Genomic DNA, 16,108 nt, shown 5'->3' on the forward strand with positions numbered 1-16,108 from the left:
TTGAACATGAACTATTCCTCTGTTAAAATACCTATCAACAGCTTACTAGCACACAAAGGAATAAATTCAAAAAGCATGCTATTTCACATAGGGGGAAAAAAAAATTCCAGTGCCACGGAGCAGCTTGTTGGAGTTCCGTAAGTAAACAAAACAGCAGAGGAAGCTTTTGCTTGGGGAATTAGGTTTGATGTCTCATTTAAAACTTGTGTCAGTTTCTTCTTGCAAACTTCTGAATATATGCTGATTCTTCAGAATAGGCCACTGATTTAGATATGAGGAAGAAACTGAGGGTGAGGGTGGGGAGACCCTGGCACAGGGTGCCCAGAGAAGCTGTGGCTGCCCCATCCCTGGGAGTGTCCAAGATCAGGCTGGACAGGGCTTGGAGCAGCACCCTGGGACAGTGGAAGGTGTCTCTGCCCATGGCAGGGGGTGGAGCAAGACGACATTTGAAGGTTCCACGACATTTGAAGGTCCCCGAGACCGCTCAAGAATAAATCTAACGGTGATCTGAAGGGGCACTAACTTAGAACTGGCAAAGCCCGGAGCGAGTAACAAATCCGCGCTGAAGCTGCAGAAACTCATTGGAAAGTCTGCAGCGGATTTCTGGAGCTGTCCCGCCGGTGCTCCTCCTCCAGCATGACGAGCCGGCACCGCCGCAGGAATTCCAATGCTGGGACCAGCGGGGAGCCAGGCGGGAATTCCGCGGCTGCCATGGACGCGCACAGTGACGTCACAGCTCCCGGAACGGAGCGCGGCTCCCGCCCTCTCTCCGGCCTCCCAGACATCTTGCAAGGCTTAAGGGCTCCTGACGGTAAAATATAACTGCAGGAAGTGAAAGACCGACTGACACCAGAGCCAGGCTGAGACTGCGTGTCCTCAGGGCAGCGCCCAGGTTATGGAGAGGAACAAACAGCCAGAAAGTTTTGAATGTCTGTGGACCGAATTCAAAGCAGGGGCCTCTCTGGGCCACAGCAGCACATCTCCCGCGATGAGGAGGGAGTCAGGGCTAGGGAAAGGTTCTCGTGAAACCTCTCAAGCCGAGAGATTTCGAGCCCCATGTGTGAGCATGTGTGTCAAACAACAACTGAATAAAACCCACCTACAGTTCCCTGGGAAAGAGCTCTCTCCTTCTCCAAGCACTGCTGTACTTTCTGTGGCTGCGATTTTAAAGTTCCTGTTAAAGTCTCTGTCTGCACACTTAGCGTGCAGATGGTTTAACTCTTTGCTGGCTCCAGCCACGGTATCCTGAGCTTCTTTCAGGTTTTGTCTTACAGCACACATCCATCAGGATACCTGGGATATATCATTCAAGACTGAAGGTTTTGATTGCAAGAGATAAAAACTCCACAACATTCCACACTCTCTGGGATAAGTCTCAAAACTTCATTTCTCCTTTGTGACCTGATCTTTGTAAATGGCTTTCAGTCGTGGTTTTGTTAATTCTGTGTCATGTACCTATTTTAAATATATTGTGCCAAACAAAATAAGCGGGGATGGAGGCTGTATTGTGTGTTGTTTCATTTCTTCCTTATTATTCCAAGAGAATTTAGTGCACAAGGTTGTGATTGTAAAACAAATAAAATAGGGAGTAAGACAACAAACTAACTCCATGGACAAATCACGGTCACAGAAAAGTGAGGTTTAAATTTGGATATCTGAAATAAAGATTGAGTTATAAAATGCAGACTTTCTCACAGTTGTCTTCTCTTTCCTTTTATGAAGAGAAGTTGTCAGGTCCAGTGCATGGCCATGCTGTCTGTCTTCTTTTAGAGTTTCATTGAAGACTTAGCTTTTATCTCCTTCTTCACTGGAGTGCAATTCTGGTTTTTCCTTTTAGTCCTGTAGCTGTTGCTCCTATTCATTCCAAAGGGATCGTGCCTGATGCTTCCAATGTAATGCATTGTTTAATTCTCTTACACTCCAACCTCTCACAGTGTGATGAATTTTTGCTGAAGCATATTTAATTGCTCTTGCAGCCTCTGGGCTTTCTCAGCTTCTTTTTTTCATCTGACTGAAATTCCATTTGAATTCTGCAAGTTGTAAGTGCAGTGACTGGTGTTTCATCTGCACTGCATGAAGCCTTCCTGTAAATTCAAATATTGCCTTCTGCAAGGATGCTTTGTTTTTCATACTGGACAGTCTGTCACACAATCCACACTCCAGACGAGTACTCTTTCTCCAGATCAGCGGCGCACTTGCTGTGGCCCAGTGGAACTGTCTCCATTATTGTGTTCAGCTTCTCCATAATTTCTGGAGAAATTATGGTTTTAAATGTCCACAAAGCCCCGACTTCAGTTTGTTAACAACATTCTGCTGTTCAGTCATGGAACTGCTTATCACAGCACGGAAATTAACTAGGAAACCAACTGAGTGCTTCAAAGCTGTCAGTTTCTTCCTTTTCACAAACTGGCTGATTGTGCCTGTGTTTGGATTCTCCTACACACACTCGAAATCCAGTTCCTCTTTTTAAGCCCTTTTGTCCAGGTGAAAAGGGAACAAGAAGACTGGGCTGAAACTTTAAGTTTTTAGCTGCCAAAACTGCAATCACAGCTCCTGAGAACACATACACCAGGCCTTTGGTTCGTCTTTTCCTCAGCCTTTCTTTGTCTTGACTGTTTTCCTCATCAGCAGGGAGACCATTAATTAGGCTCCTGATTTTCTGTTTCACTAATTTGTGGATGTTGACCTGGTCCTGGGAGAGTCTCTTTGGGAAGACATAAGCACACAGCTGGCCATCGAGAGAACACAGCCATACCATGCTCCTTTTTGCCCGCTCCTATTCGTTGCATTTTCTAAATCCTTTTGTAATTTGCCTGCTAATGTCCTGGAGATTGCCCCAGGTTCATAAGTAAGAAGAATTAGAAGCTTATGGAAGTTTTCTATACATGGAGAGAAATAAAAAATGCCACCATTAAGCAAAAGTGCAAATAAGGAAGAATAAAATAAAGAGCAACTGCACAGCCACTGTTGCATGCAAAATATGTGAAATCTTGTTTCCACAGCAAGACCCAGCTACTGAGAATTTGGAAGTCAGCAGATCTGTTTGTGGCAGCTCACCATTACTCTGGAGCTCAGCAATCACATGTCCTGACTATCATGGATATCCTTCAGAAGGAAAACGTCAGAAAAAATCATTTTCTTCCAGAGACCACTCTGAATTCTGCAGGAATAATGATGGGTTCTTTTGTTCTGAGACAGTTAGCTGGTGGGAAGAGAAGTCGTCATGAAAGCACGGTAGTTATAAATTGGACAAATTAGGACTGATCCTACGAAGCGGGGTTTTGAAACATTCAGCAATTTACTCTCCATTCATCAGCTTCTGAGACATGGACTGTGCAAAATGAGAGACAGGAGGAGAATTGGGACAGAGAGGTTGGAGATTTCGGAGTTGTTACACCAAGCAGAAAATGCTAGAGAGGTTTTAGCCTTAAATCCTGCTGCTGAGAGCAAAACGTCTTACTTAATAACCCTGTTATTCTCTGTTGCTTTTGGGGATAAAACCTCTGTTGCAGCCAAGGATTTTAGAGACATTTAACCCCGACTTCAATGTCCCTGCTGCATGTGGGGAAAGGAGCTGTTTTCCTTGCTAAAAAACATGCCCTGCATGCTGTCATCAGTGTCACAGGTGCTGGTATGGGAGAAGATGCCTTTGGGTTGGATCTCATCAGCCAGATTTTCAGCTGCAAAAAAGCAGCTTAAACATCACTGACCACTGCTGAAATTCAAGATGCAGTTTTCCTAAGGTGTAAGCAAATGGTATCAGTTTTTTGTTAGAAAATAATTACTGTCTCTCTGACTTGAGAGATCTATCTCCTGTAGGATAAAAGCATAGCTCTAAAGAGCAGGAGTGTTTCTAATACATGATCTTCTGCTTTCTTGCCTTCCTTGTCCAGGGTCCCACGCAGCTGATTTTACTTTGGGTTTAACCAGATGCTCATCCCTTTCCTTAGTCTTGTAGTTATGCTCTGAGCATCTCTGGGGAATAAGAGGCTCCAATTTGTTCCCCAAAATGTTCCACCTGGTCCTGCACATCTACAGGTGAGCCTGCTTTGGGGTGATGCCTGAACTCCTCCCACCAAGACCATCCACGTCCATCCAGGTCCAGCCCTGCCAGACGTGCAGCTTTGTCCATCAGTGACTCCGACGTGAACATTAAGAGAGATTCAATGCTGAGAAATGCAAGATGGGTGCCATTAAAAAGTAATAAGTAAAAGGCCATCAGAAAGCGTGTCCATGTCTCTGAGAGCCCCGCTGAGCTCCAGATCCCCAAGAGATGTGGTGGCCTCCAGCCCCCTTGGCCAGGAGCTGCTGCTGGTGGCCAGCAGCCACGAGATGAAGCTCCGAGCCTGACGATGAGCTGGGTGTGCACAATCCCTCCCGCTCTCTGCACTCCTATTCCCCTTCTTCCCTCCTGCACAAATGTGGAGCTGTGGGTGTGTAAACCATTTTCTTATTGAATGAGTGCTTATTTCAAATGTCAGTTTGAGGTTTTTCTTTCCCATCTGCATCTCTGACTTTTCTGCTTTGCTCTCTTGTCCACCACAGGCCCTGCTGGGTGAGGACTCAACCCACCAGGGTGACCAGAGAGTGGGGCCCAGTTGTGAACACAGAACATCAGGCCAGCTTCACTCTATTTTCCTGCTAAAAGCTGTGGGAGGCAGGGATTATTGGTGTACTCAGAAGGTTGGTAATAACAGTCAATGGAGATTGACCCAGGCAGAGCCATGGCCAAGAATTTCCAGGAGTTTGCCGAAGATGTTGGGGTAATTCTGCCATTCGGCCGTTCCTGTAATTGTGGCAGGAGGTCAATGTCCTTCCTGCAGCCGTGGCACAGACAGGTCCAGTATATTTAGAGGCCTGGAGACCAAAGGAGTCATCAGAATGACCTTGCCCACCTTTGCAAGGGACTGTTTGTTCAGGAAAGTTTTTCATTATTTTTCTGCTCAGGTAGAGGGCGGCAGTGCTGATGTCACGGCGATGGCAGCTAAAGAGAGGCAGAAGTTGTCCTTCTTAGTGCAGAAGAAGATTGCAGTTGCAGTGTTTCCCCGGGCTGTACTCCAGGTACTCTCAGTCCCTGTGTTGCCTGCAAGGCTCAGTCCTGGCAGCCCCAAGCAGATTTGCTCTGAGGGAAAAGTAAGTAAGAGAAAAAGGGAAAAGAAGAGGAAAATTAAGAGAAAATAAAAAGAAAAAAAAAAAAAAAAAAAAAAGAAAATAAAAAGAAAAAGGAGAAAAAAACCACCAAAGCAATGCCCAAGCAGTTCTGCTTGTTTTTCCCTTCATTAACCAAAGCACATCAATTTTCCTCCATACTGTAGCATCTTTTCCAAATCCTGCGGGTCTTCAAAACTTTCAGGCTTTCAAATCATCTGTACATTGTTCAGTCATGCGTGTGGGTGCCCTGGGTAAGTTTAGGATGTGTTTTTCTCCGACTGCAGTTAGAATTGTACACTAAACTCCTGGCTGTTTCTGGGTACTTTAACAAGTTGATGAGCTTGCAGCCAGGTGCCCGGGGCTGGGATCCAACGTGGGCGGTTGATGCCAGTGCTGTGTTCCTTTACCACAGGAGCAGGGCCATCCCTGGCTTGCACAGTTCTAAGGACAGTGAGGACTCTAGCTCCCCACCATATCCAGTGGCTGAGCACAGCTGCAGAGAGACAGGATAAAACCCTCTTTGTGACCTCTGGGGGTGTGGGAAAAGTGAAGGAAATTTTCCTCTGGGTTGAAGAAGAAAGTAACAAAGTCGCTTTGGTCATAATCTTTTTCAGTGCCACCAGGACAGAGCTGTTCCTATTGTGGTGGGCATCTTCATGGAGACTCCCAGGCTTCCTTCCGTTGTTATTTCTGTCTATTTTAGATGGATTCTGCATCTGCATTTTTTTCAAGAGGAAAAAAAAAAAAAAACAACTTGATGATTTTTGTTTCATGAAAGCAGTGCTAGAGGGACCAACAAGCACTGCAAATATTCCTTTCATGTAATAATCCTTGGAAATAGTATGGATAGAACAAACTCCCCTTTCCAAATAGCCTGTCAGGCTGGTGTGAATGCTCAGAGAAGCAAAACATGCTTTTGCTGATGTAGTTCCACCAGCTAGGTCAGTCAATGAAATCAGCTGCCAAGGCAAGATCTGCTGAATGCTGGACAAGCTGTGGCTGCATCAGGGTTTGGGTTTTTGTTTGGTAAAGAAAGTAATCTCTGGGTCTCTGCCAGGGCAGAAACTGCCCTGCAGAATGGAGCTTAAACAATGGGATCTGGGAGAGCAGTTACAGATGGGAAAGAAGCAGCTGGAGCCTTGTGTTTCCTTTTCCCCAGCCTCAACTCCTGATAGCCACAAGAGGGAGACCAAAGCTGCAGCAGCCCAACCGATTCTCGCCTTGCCTGCCCGACTTCCTGAGCTGCTGCCTGCAGACAGACGAGGCGCGGCGCTGGTCTGCCAAGGAGCTCCTGCAGGTAAAATGCTAAGGGGCTGCGGGTGAAACAGTGTCCGAGGGATGGGCTCCTCCTCCTCTGAAGTCCAAGGCATCAGATGAGCCCTCTTCCTCCCGACCTCCACTCCTAGCGCTGTTCAAATGAAAATGGTGAGGAATCCTAGTCTGGACTGGGCTGGGCGGGCAGGGCCCTGGGAAGGTCATCTGGTCCAAGTATCCTGCAATGAGCAGGGAGAGGTCAGGTTGCTCAGAGCCCCTTTCCACCTGACCTGGAATGTTTGCCCCATCCCTACCCAGGGATGGGGCACCTACCACCTCTTGGGACAACCTGTGCCAGTGTGGCACCATGCTCCATGTAAACAAGTTCTTCCTTAGACCTAATCTGACTCAATCCCCATTATATATTATAAATATTATCCCACGTCCTATTGCAACGGAGTCTGTTAAAAAGGTATCTCTTACTTCCTGAGAATCCCCTTTGAAGTACTGGAACTCAGCAATGAAGTCTCCCTGGGGCCTCTTCTCCTCCAGGCTGAATAACTCCAGGTCTCTCAGCCTGTCCTCAGAGGAGAGGCGCTCTGTCCTCTGTTTCTGTCGCCCTGTTTTGTAATTTGGTGGGGTGTTCTGTTTTTTCTAATGGCAAAAGAATTGAAGTAGAGCAATGCAGGGTACAGAGCGATGAAATGGTGGTGGAGGAACCCAAGGATGTCAGTCCTGGCAGAGCAGTCTGGAGAGATTTGGCTGTGGGCAGGAGGGGCTGTGAGGGGCTCACAGTGAGCCTCTGGTTTGTGCCCCCCACCCCACCCTTAGAGCTTTCTGGCACACAAACAGGGACAGCTGAGAGAGACTTGTCCCAGCCCCATCTGCTGCCTGGCACGCTCAGGCAGAGGGGAACTGGCCCAGGCTTACTGCCAGGTTGTGTGGCAGAGGGAACTGCAGGAGCCAGCGCCACTGGGCTGGCACCTGCTGGGAAGGAAGGTGTCATCCAGCACAGGAGGGGCAGGCCATGGAAAGGTAGACACTGCTCTGTCTCCCTGTGGAAATTAGCATGGTGCCTGTCTTTCAAAGACAGGGACCTATGTGAGTCCTTGGAGTTTCCTGAAAGGAAGAAACCCCAGGGACAGAAAGCACCACTTCTGGAGCGCTGGCAGGGCAAAAATCCCAGCAAGATGGAGAAACCAGAATAAACGGATGAGTGGGATTCTGGGCCAGGTTTGCCTGTGATGGCAAGGTCCTGCACATAAAGATGGGGAGCAGATGGTCCCCTCACTCCTCTTTCTGGGCCTTTCTAAGTACCAGAGGAATCCTGACTGAGCCTGTGAAGCACTGAGCTTGGACAGTCATGGTTCACTCTATTTGTTGTTGTTGTTGTTTTGTTTTTTTTTGTTTTTTTTTGTTTTTTTTTTTTTTTTTTTCCCCTGTGGACAGCATCCATTCGTAACATCAGCCAAGCCAGTGTCCACCCTGGTACCACTCATCATCTCAGTGAAGAGGAAGAAGAAAACAAGAATGTAACAATCAAGATGTTATCTCCATAACCAAGTTTGAGTAGGATTGTAGAGTAGGACTCTAGAATAGGATTGTTGAGTAGTTTTGTAGTATAGGTTTATAGAGTAGGATTGTAATTAAATAAAGTTTCTGAAGCATCAACTCATTTGGATGATTCTCCTCCTTCTGGCCCCTTCAGAAAAGTCAACATTTCCTTCTGAATTAGCAGCTGTTTTTTATTGCTGCTAAGACATGCTTATGGCTTCTTTGGTATGGTTTGTAAGTGGAGAATAAAATGAACAGGGCTAATGCCTTTATTAATGTTCAGGTCTTATTGAAAAGATCAGCTGGGCAGGGGGCCCGACATGGAGCTCGCTGCCACTGTTGTACCTTTCCCAGGTAGCCAAAAGGGAAGGAGGTGTGCAGAGTCTTTCACTGAAGTCCAGAGCAGCTGTTATCCCCTCTTCTTTCCTTGTGGCAGCATTAGGAAGTTCTGTCTCTCCATCTCCGCTTTCCACAGCCTACTCTAGTCTAGTCTTTTGTAGGTGATGGTGATGGGCAAAAGTCGATCAGGGGCTGTGTTTCCCCTCTTCCTCAGCTAGGGCATTTGTCTAGCCCCCTCTACTGTGATTAGTTCTTTATTTAGGGATGTTTTTATCCCCTAAAAACACTCCCATGATCCCAAGGGGTTTTTTATTTGCATTTTAGTCCCAGAATGGCAGCAGGGGGATGGGGGGGGGGGAGGGGGGGAGGGGCAGTTATCTCCAGGTAGTTTAGAGAAAACAAACAGAGCAATTAGCTAATTAAAATTTCAATATTGGTACTCAGCTAGAGCCAGCAGCCGTTCCACTCTTGCCATGGGAACTAGGAAGGCCCTGCCCGCGTTCCCAGGAACACCTGGGAACTTTGTTCATTACAGAGAAGGTTCTTCTTCATCCTCTCCAGACCACACTGCCTTTGAAATACAGCCCACTGATCCCTTTTGGCACATCTGTGGCGCTTCCAGTTGAGGCGAAAAGGGCAATGGCATTTGCAGGAAAAACCAGAGGGAGAGTGGGAAACCAAAACATCCTATTTTGCTGCAGGCCTTCAGCTGTGACTCGAGAGCATTGGTTTCCTGCCTCTTGGATTTGTATCCCAAAGTGCAATGTCTTTGGCTGGAGGAGAGCCTTGCTCAGCTGATGTTATGTGTATTTTGGGTAATTCGTATTTGTTAGAAACAGATGTATGAAATATGTTATTTTGGTAAGAAATATTCCTGTAAGTTTTTTTAATCACTCAAGCCAGGGATGAGAAGGTTGCTTCACAGTATTTCAAAACCACAGCTGGCAGCAGGGAGAAAAGGACCTAATTGGCAAATGAATGGAGGTGGCCGGCTGGGAGATGGGTGCTTCTCCAAGGTAATCTGAGGAACACCCAAGCAATGAATACTTGATAAATATCTCAGATTGAGATAGCCAGAGCTATCAAGGAGACGCATCTCAATGTCGAGTTCCAGTAACCCTCTGACTGGCATACATCGCTTCCCAGACACAGTTTTGTTCAACTCAGCCCAGAGAAAAGAGACTCTATGAATATGTGAGACTTTGAATAGAAAGAAAAGCTCGATCACTGAAATCCCTGCCTCGAGCAAAATAAAATGTATAAAAACTGCTTGAGCAGGACAGTTGGTGCGAAACATAGGAGACCCTGTGCTATAGTGGTCAGACCTGTGTCTCACCCAGCACTGATCCTGGGCTCGGCACTTACCTTTTTATTGTGGCTGGCTCAGACTGAATTTGATCGCTAAATAAAACTATATTTTATTATTTAATTTGGCTGGACTAATTCTTATCTATAACACTTGAGAAAGCAGAAAGATCAGAGAGGGTGCTCTGAAAGGTCTCCTCCGGTGCAGAGCTGTCAGCAACTGTGAGGTGAGAGCGGGCCCTGTTGGGGAAGATGAAATAGGAAAACCTTATCAATATGATTGCCTGGCAAAAGATTTGGAAAATACAGACATTGAGATGAGAACTAGATTCAAAATAACAAACCTTGACTACTGAATAACTAAAAAACAATAGTATAGCCAGGTTGAAAGCAATCCCCCCTTCTGATTAAACAATGCCCTTTACCTGCAGATAGGTCCAAAGGTCAAATGGAACGCTCTGTCTCACCCCCAATGTATGGTTCATCCCACACCTGTGACCCTCCCCTGAAGTATCAGGTATCTGGGACCCCATTGGCCCAAGTCCTGTTCCAGCCCACCTTGAAGCCCCCTGACAAGGTGTGCCCGAGGGACCGGACGCTCTCTTGGATCTTCCCCTGGGACCCTCACCTGGAACCCTCTCTCCCTTTCTCTCCCTCTTCCTCTCTCCCTGGGCCTGCCACAAGTTGCGCCTGGCAACTCCAAGCAGGGCCTTTCACCCCTTTTAATAAACCACATTTTCTAAGACCTGACTTCAGAGATCTCTCATCCATCCAAACCGTCCTGGAGTCCCGCGCTCTCTACAGGGCCCAGCCTTACCCGGGGTGGAGCCGCAGCAGAGCCCCGGCAGAGCCCGGAGCAGCCTGAGCCTCGGCACAGGCAGGCTGCCAGGGGACCCTTGTAGCTGCAGGAGGCGGCAGCCCGGCCCTGCGTGCATCTTCCTGGCACCGGGTGCATCCTCCACTCTCAGAGCCCAAGCAGCAGTTGGCTGCTCCCGAGGGGAAGCAGAGCCCTGCTGAGCACAGCCCAGATCGGAGGCATTGGCCGTCTGGAGTCTGCCCCGGGGCAGAGAAAGGCGAAGGGCAGCCGAGGGCCGGTGGCCTGGCTGAGCATTGCTACTCATAGCTCTGGGAGGAAGTGCCTGCGGTCCTGCAGTTCTGCACTGAGCCAGAGCAAAGGTGTGCAATGCAGAGTGTTTGGCAGAAATATTCAGGGCCAGCAGGCCAGCCGGCTTTGTGCTCTCTGGCGCACAGCAAGCGCTGTGCAACGCAGCTCTGAGCTGCTGGGAGAGAGGAATCGGGGATGTGCCTGAAGTGAGTCAAGGGGTTAGCTGTAAATGTAATTCGGATAATTGAAAACTGCAGATGAGCTGAGGGGCCAGCTGGGACTATAACTGGGATAGTAGAAGATTGCATATTTTAGTTAAGATTTTAAAATTAGTTAAGAAGCTAAGTTAGTAATACAGCATGCAAAAATCACGTGCCTTAGTTAAAGAGTACCAAATATATTAGGAAAGTAAAGTTAGGAGTGACAGGGATAGATGAAGCAATTGTGAAGGAGCAGAGACCATAGAAATACCTTGCCTTAAGAATAATCAAACAGTTAGAAGAGGCTTGGACCGTGACCAGCAGGTCAAAAAGTCCTGCCAACTGGCCATGGGTGAAGAGTTCACCATGAGGAAGACAGCTTCCTTCCTCCCATACAACTACTCCCTCATTTCAAAATCCCACTGACTCAATTAAGGGAGTACAATTGCACAGCAGTAATAGATATTCAGCTGATTATAATATGAAGGGGGCAGGTAATAATTATGTATTATGCATTCTTAGAAACCGTGTGAATATGTAAAACCTTTTTTTTTCAAAACCTCTGCATACAGAGAGCAGGAGTCTGCAACTCTTGCACATGTCTTTGGAAACTATTTCACATGTGTCCAGCACTGCAATAAATACCCTTCTTTTCCACTGTAATTAGTTGAAGAGTCGTCTGTCCGTGCTTCAAGAGTTGTGCTAGAGTAGTGAAGAGATTTGCAAGGGAGCAGAAGAGTTTCAATAGGCAATTTTTGGAAGAGATGGAAGCCTCTTCTGACTGAAGGGGAAGCCATTTGGAATGGAGTACTGATCCCAAAGTCCACACAATACTGCACCAAAGGATTAGACCCTGCTCTCTTCAGTACCTTCTAACTGATCCTGCCTAAGTTCTGGTTCTACTGCATATCAGCCAGGGCTCACACCTGTGTTCCGGGGCTGTTCTTCCTCTCAGAACTAATGGCTCAGCTCTCTCTCACTGACATATTGCTTACCCGAGGCCAGTCTCTTCCATATCCCTTATAAAAGGAATTTATCTTTGATCTCCAAATTTTGCATGCATGCCTGCATGAAAAAAAAACCCTACAATACAAACCTTCAGGAGAATCATGGCATAAAGGCACATTCCAAGCACACAGTGCCAGCTCACATCCAATGTTTCCTTCTCAAGGATCTCCCAGACCTTCCCCACAGGGCTGCTCTCAATCCATTCATCACCCCTGCTGTTCTGCTAAGTTCTGGAATATGCCTTTCTAAAGAGGAGGCATTTCACACACTGGGAAAAAAAGTCGTAAGTCTAAGGAAAGGAGGCTGAGCCAAGTGGTGGCATTGAAATACAGGTGGGGTAGACATTCCTCTTCGATGAGAGGAATGCTTTGCAGGTTTGGGGTGTGTAATGTAACATTTGGGGAAGGAGAAAAAGGCACAGAAATTCAGGCTTTCAGCAGCTGAGAGGTGGCAGTATTAGAACACGCAGCAGTTGGTGAAAGCCATCTCTCTCCTTCAGGTTCCTGCTGTGTGGGAAGGTGCTGGGAGTTGTGATGGCTCCACTAACCCTTTGCTGGGAGGATGATCTGTACCAGGGGAGAGCAGAAAGCTGCCATGGTGAGCAGAACATGCTCAGAGCATTACAGTTCAGAGAATGATACTGCCACTGAAGTGCAAAAAGCTTGAAAGCATCTAATTCTGTGCAGCACTGCTGTACAAATTTTCTCTTCTAGAACGTGCCCCTTTTCGTATTCTGCAGATGAATTATCTGTTTTTTTACAGAATACATGGGGTTTTTTCTTAAAGTTTTTGGGAGAACTCTCAAGTCTATTTTTATTTGCATTTCACATCCAGCATTTATACAGATTTTTTAAATTGTTCTTTTGTAAATATTTGGGGAACAAATACCCAACCATTTTTTATTCCTTTGGGATATTGTGATTAATATTATTAGAAAGAAAACCTTGCTGAACAAGTGTGAAAACACAGAGAGAGGGGAAATAGCATAAAAGTCTTTTAAAACAGGGCGTATAACGAGGACTGAAGAACTGCAGAGCTGAGTAATTCCTCCAAGGGTGACTTCTCCAAGAACTGCCAAGACACTTTCTTAAATCAAGGGAAATGTGACCTGCAGCCATACAAAGTACAGCCAAAGGAAATGAAAACCCTTTGGAAAAGAGGGAATTTTGCCAGTGACATCAATCTGTCCGGATAACTGAGGGATGCCCATCGTCCTTGCACTGCATTCCTCAGTATTTGCAGTGTGTTTTCTCCCAGTTTCTGTGAATAAGCAGCTGCAGTTGCTTTACCATTAACTTAAGCTCCTAGGAGAATTACCAAGCAGCATAATTGTTTTATGTAGCTGAGCATGATTTGAGTTTCACAAATCTTCTACAAAGCAGAAAGGAACACACAGTTACTTGTGCTGATGTTAATGAAGTGTTTCATGAAAGCAGGTGAATGAGAGCATTGCATTGTCAAACTTCCACAGTCAAGAAAACATGATTGCACTTAGAATAAAACATAGGAAACTAGGAAAACATCGGAACAGGATAAAAAGAAATTACTAGACAGGAAGGGATGTCGGGGAAAAAAAGATATTTCTGATGCATGTGCATGCATTTGTAAGGTAAAACAGAAAAAGAAGGGCAGAGATAATGAGGGATGAAGATTTTAAAATTACACTGGGCAGAAGAGACACACAGACAACCACTGTAAACACAGCTGAGAGATTCAGCTTGGAGTTGTATTAGAGTGGGATACATTCACTGAAGTTCTCTGACGCACACGAGTGCAAAGACTGAGGAAGAAAGGAGAAAAGTTTAATTTCTGAAAGTCATTTAGACTCCTGGAAGCATTGTCTAGAGATCGAAAAGGCTAAAGCCTCAGAGAACCTGAACCTAAAACATTCCCAAATGGATTGATAAGGTATGATGTGCACATCTCTGCTGTTTTCAGAGTCAATGAAACTGACAATGAGTGTCTGGAAATTAGGAATGGGTGTGGCAAGCACATTTCTCTCTCTCTCAGGATTTTTATAAAGGTGCACAGAGAGAAGTAAAAGAGAAAACAATTTCTATTTCTGCTCCTTGTTTTGCTCTTGTGGAATGTGTTTGGAGATTGTTGTCCTAGAGCGAATGCCTGGTTGGATCACGGTGGATTGTTTGGGCCTGATGGCAAATTGGATCCACCTGTGTCTGGACTCTGGAGAACAGGGTCACGAGTTGTGAGTTGGTTAGATATGATAGAGAGAGTAGCATGTAGCTTTTTGTATCCTCTTTTATATAGTATATTAAAGTATCATAGCATAATTATAATAAAGAAATCATTCAGCCTTCTGAAATAAGTCAGACATCATCATTCTTCCCATTGGGTTCACCGACATCTACAACAGAAAGGGAACCCAGATTTTATCTCCACTACTCTAAGAACACCTTAACAAGGCACTTTAGGAGCTGAGCACTAACTTTCTCACCCTGCTATATTCACTTTACATCTGAATACAGGCTGGTAGAAGAAGAAAACTGGCTCTAATTTCAGCCCAAGTTACCTGTTGTACTTTCAGGTTAGGAGTACATGTAAAATTCAGCTAATCACTCTCTCTATCCATGAACATTCCACTACTGAACTGACAGATAGAAACATCATTTTTCTCTTTGTAACTGCCTAAGTGGTGCCCGAATTAACAGAAGACTTGTATAAATCACACAGAAAATCACCAAAATTGCTGAAATTGGCTTTCAGTTTCATTAAAAAGGCTTCTGAGAAAAGGCTTGACAGGATCACTAAACAAACTGAACTTGGAAGAGAAACATGCATTTTAGCACTGATCAAGAGAAAATAAGAATAAATCCTGTCAAAATTCCAAGTAGAAGATAAGGAGAAAGACAGGAAGCACAGGGAGAAAAAGGCCCTGTCAGATGACCTGTGGAAGGTAACTTTGTGCACCAGCACTGTTGAGGACATTCCCTGCCATTGGTGCAAGCAGCTGGAGACATAAATACTGATGGATCTGGGGGCCACAATCTTGGTAGTGCAGAGGTGGTTCAATAGCGTGACATGATGGAGTTCCCTCCGAGCAACTGGGCTGCCTGAAAGAAGTGAACAGCTCACCACAGCCTGGCCCGCTCGGCTGCTTTTTCCTCCTAACCCTCCTGGGGAGGCTCTGAGATCTTCCCTTCCCTGATGGAAGTGCAGCTGCTGCCAAGGGAAACGTCCCCATCCTGACTCAGTGTTCCCTTTGCTTCCCAGCTGTGCCATCTGCCGTCCCTGTCCAGGACAGCTGCTCTGCACGGGAGGAAGAGCCCGAGGGAGAGCCTGGGGACATCGGCGGCTGCAATCCCTCCTGATCTGGTTCTGTTTATGGATGTGTAGAGTTAGACTTTGATAGTTACAAGTATAGGGATATTTACATGCGTAGACTGATACTTGTATAGGTGTCTATGTATGTAAATTGTTCTATTGATGCATGTATATTGATCAGTTTGCATCTCTAGTTATGTTTGCATACTTGCACAGTTGTGTAGCTGTGTGGTCCTATTGCTGGGGTTGTATGGATTGTGTTAGTGCTACATTGATATTTGTATATTTATAGGTAGGTTTGTTATGTCTGTATTATATTGTCATGTTATATGTCATGAAATATGTAATACATATTTACAGCTCTATATTGTTATGGGTATATATGTATTTACTTCTATTTAATTATGTATGGAGTTGTATAGTTCTAAAATTCTATTTATTTAGTTATGGATCTGAGAGAGATATTGGTGTTTTGGTATTTGTATATGGGCGGTACGGTTGCAGTAATATAGAAAAAAATTAATTGTTAAACTTTAATTCATATTTGTGTATAGTGAGTTGTTGCAGAGGGTTAGAATAAATTATTTTTTTAAACTGAAGTTGATATCTGTATATATTTACATAACACACTTGCCACAATAAATTAGATTTTAATCTGAAATTGATATTTGTATGTTTCTATATTGGCAGCACAAGTGTAGCAATTTAAAATAAATTTCATTTTTAAACTTAAGTTGATGATTGTGTATTTGTTTATTAGCAGCGCAAGTGTAACAATCTGCAGTAAATTAAATGTTTCAACTGAAAGAAGTATAGATTTGTGCTGCCCAAAGCGACGAGCAGATGTAAATGCTGGAGGATTTTGGCCATGAAAATCTCCAGCCATGCCCAGCCCATGCCCCACTTGCAC

General features: G+C 45.4%; 2 protein-coding genes across 2 annotated transcripts in view; both read left to right on the forward strand.

Moving 5' to 3' along the window:
• The window catches only part of LOC137467704 (serine/threonine-protein kinase PAK 1-like), a 40,510-nt gene extending 33,650 nt beyond the window's left edge, over positions 1-6,860 (forward strand). Inside the window, exon 9 of the mRNA XM_068179141.1 lies at positions 6,669-6,860. The gene's annotated coding sequence lies outside the window, so the exon portion shown is untranslated. The remainder of the gene's footprint in view (positions 1-6,668) is intronic.
• Positions 1-16,108, forward strand: part of LOC137467702 (uncharacterized) — a 271,260-nt gene that overhangs the window by 116,452 nt on the left and 138,700 nt on the right. The gene's annotated exons all lie outside the window — the stretch shown is intronic.

Source organism: Anomalospiza imberbis, unplaced genomic scaffold (genome assembly GCF_031753505.1).
Source record: "Anomalospiza imberbis isolate Cuckoo-Finch-1a 21T00152 unplaced genomic scaffold, ASM3175350v1 scaffold_76, whole genome shotgun sequence".
In the NCBI taxonomy this organism is placed as follows: Eukaryota; Metazoa; Chordata; class Aves; order Passeriformes; family Viduidae; genus Anomalospiza; species Anomalospiza imberbis.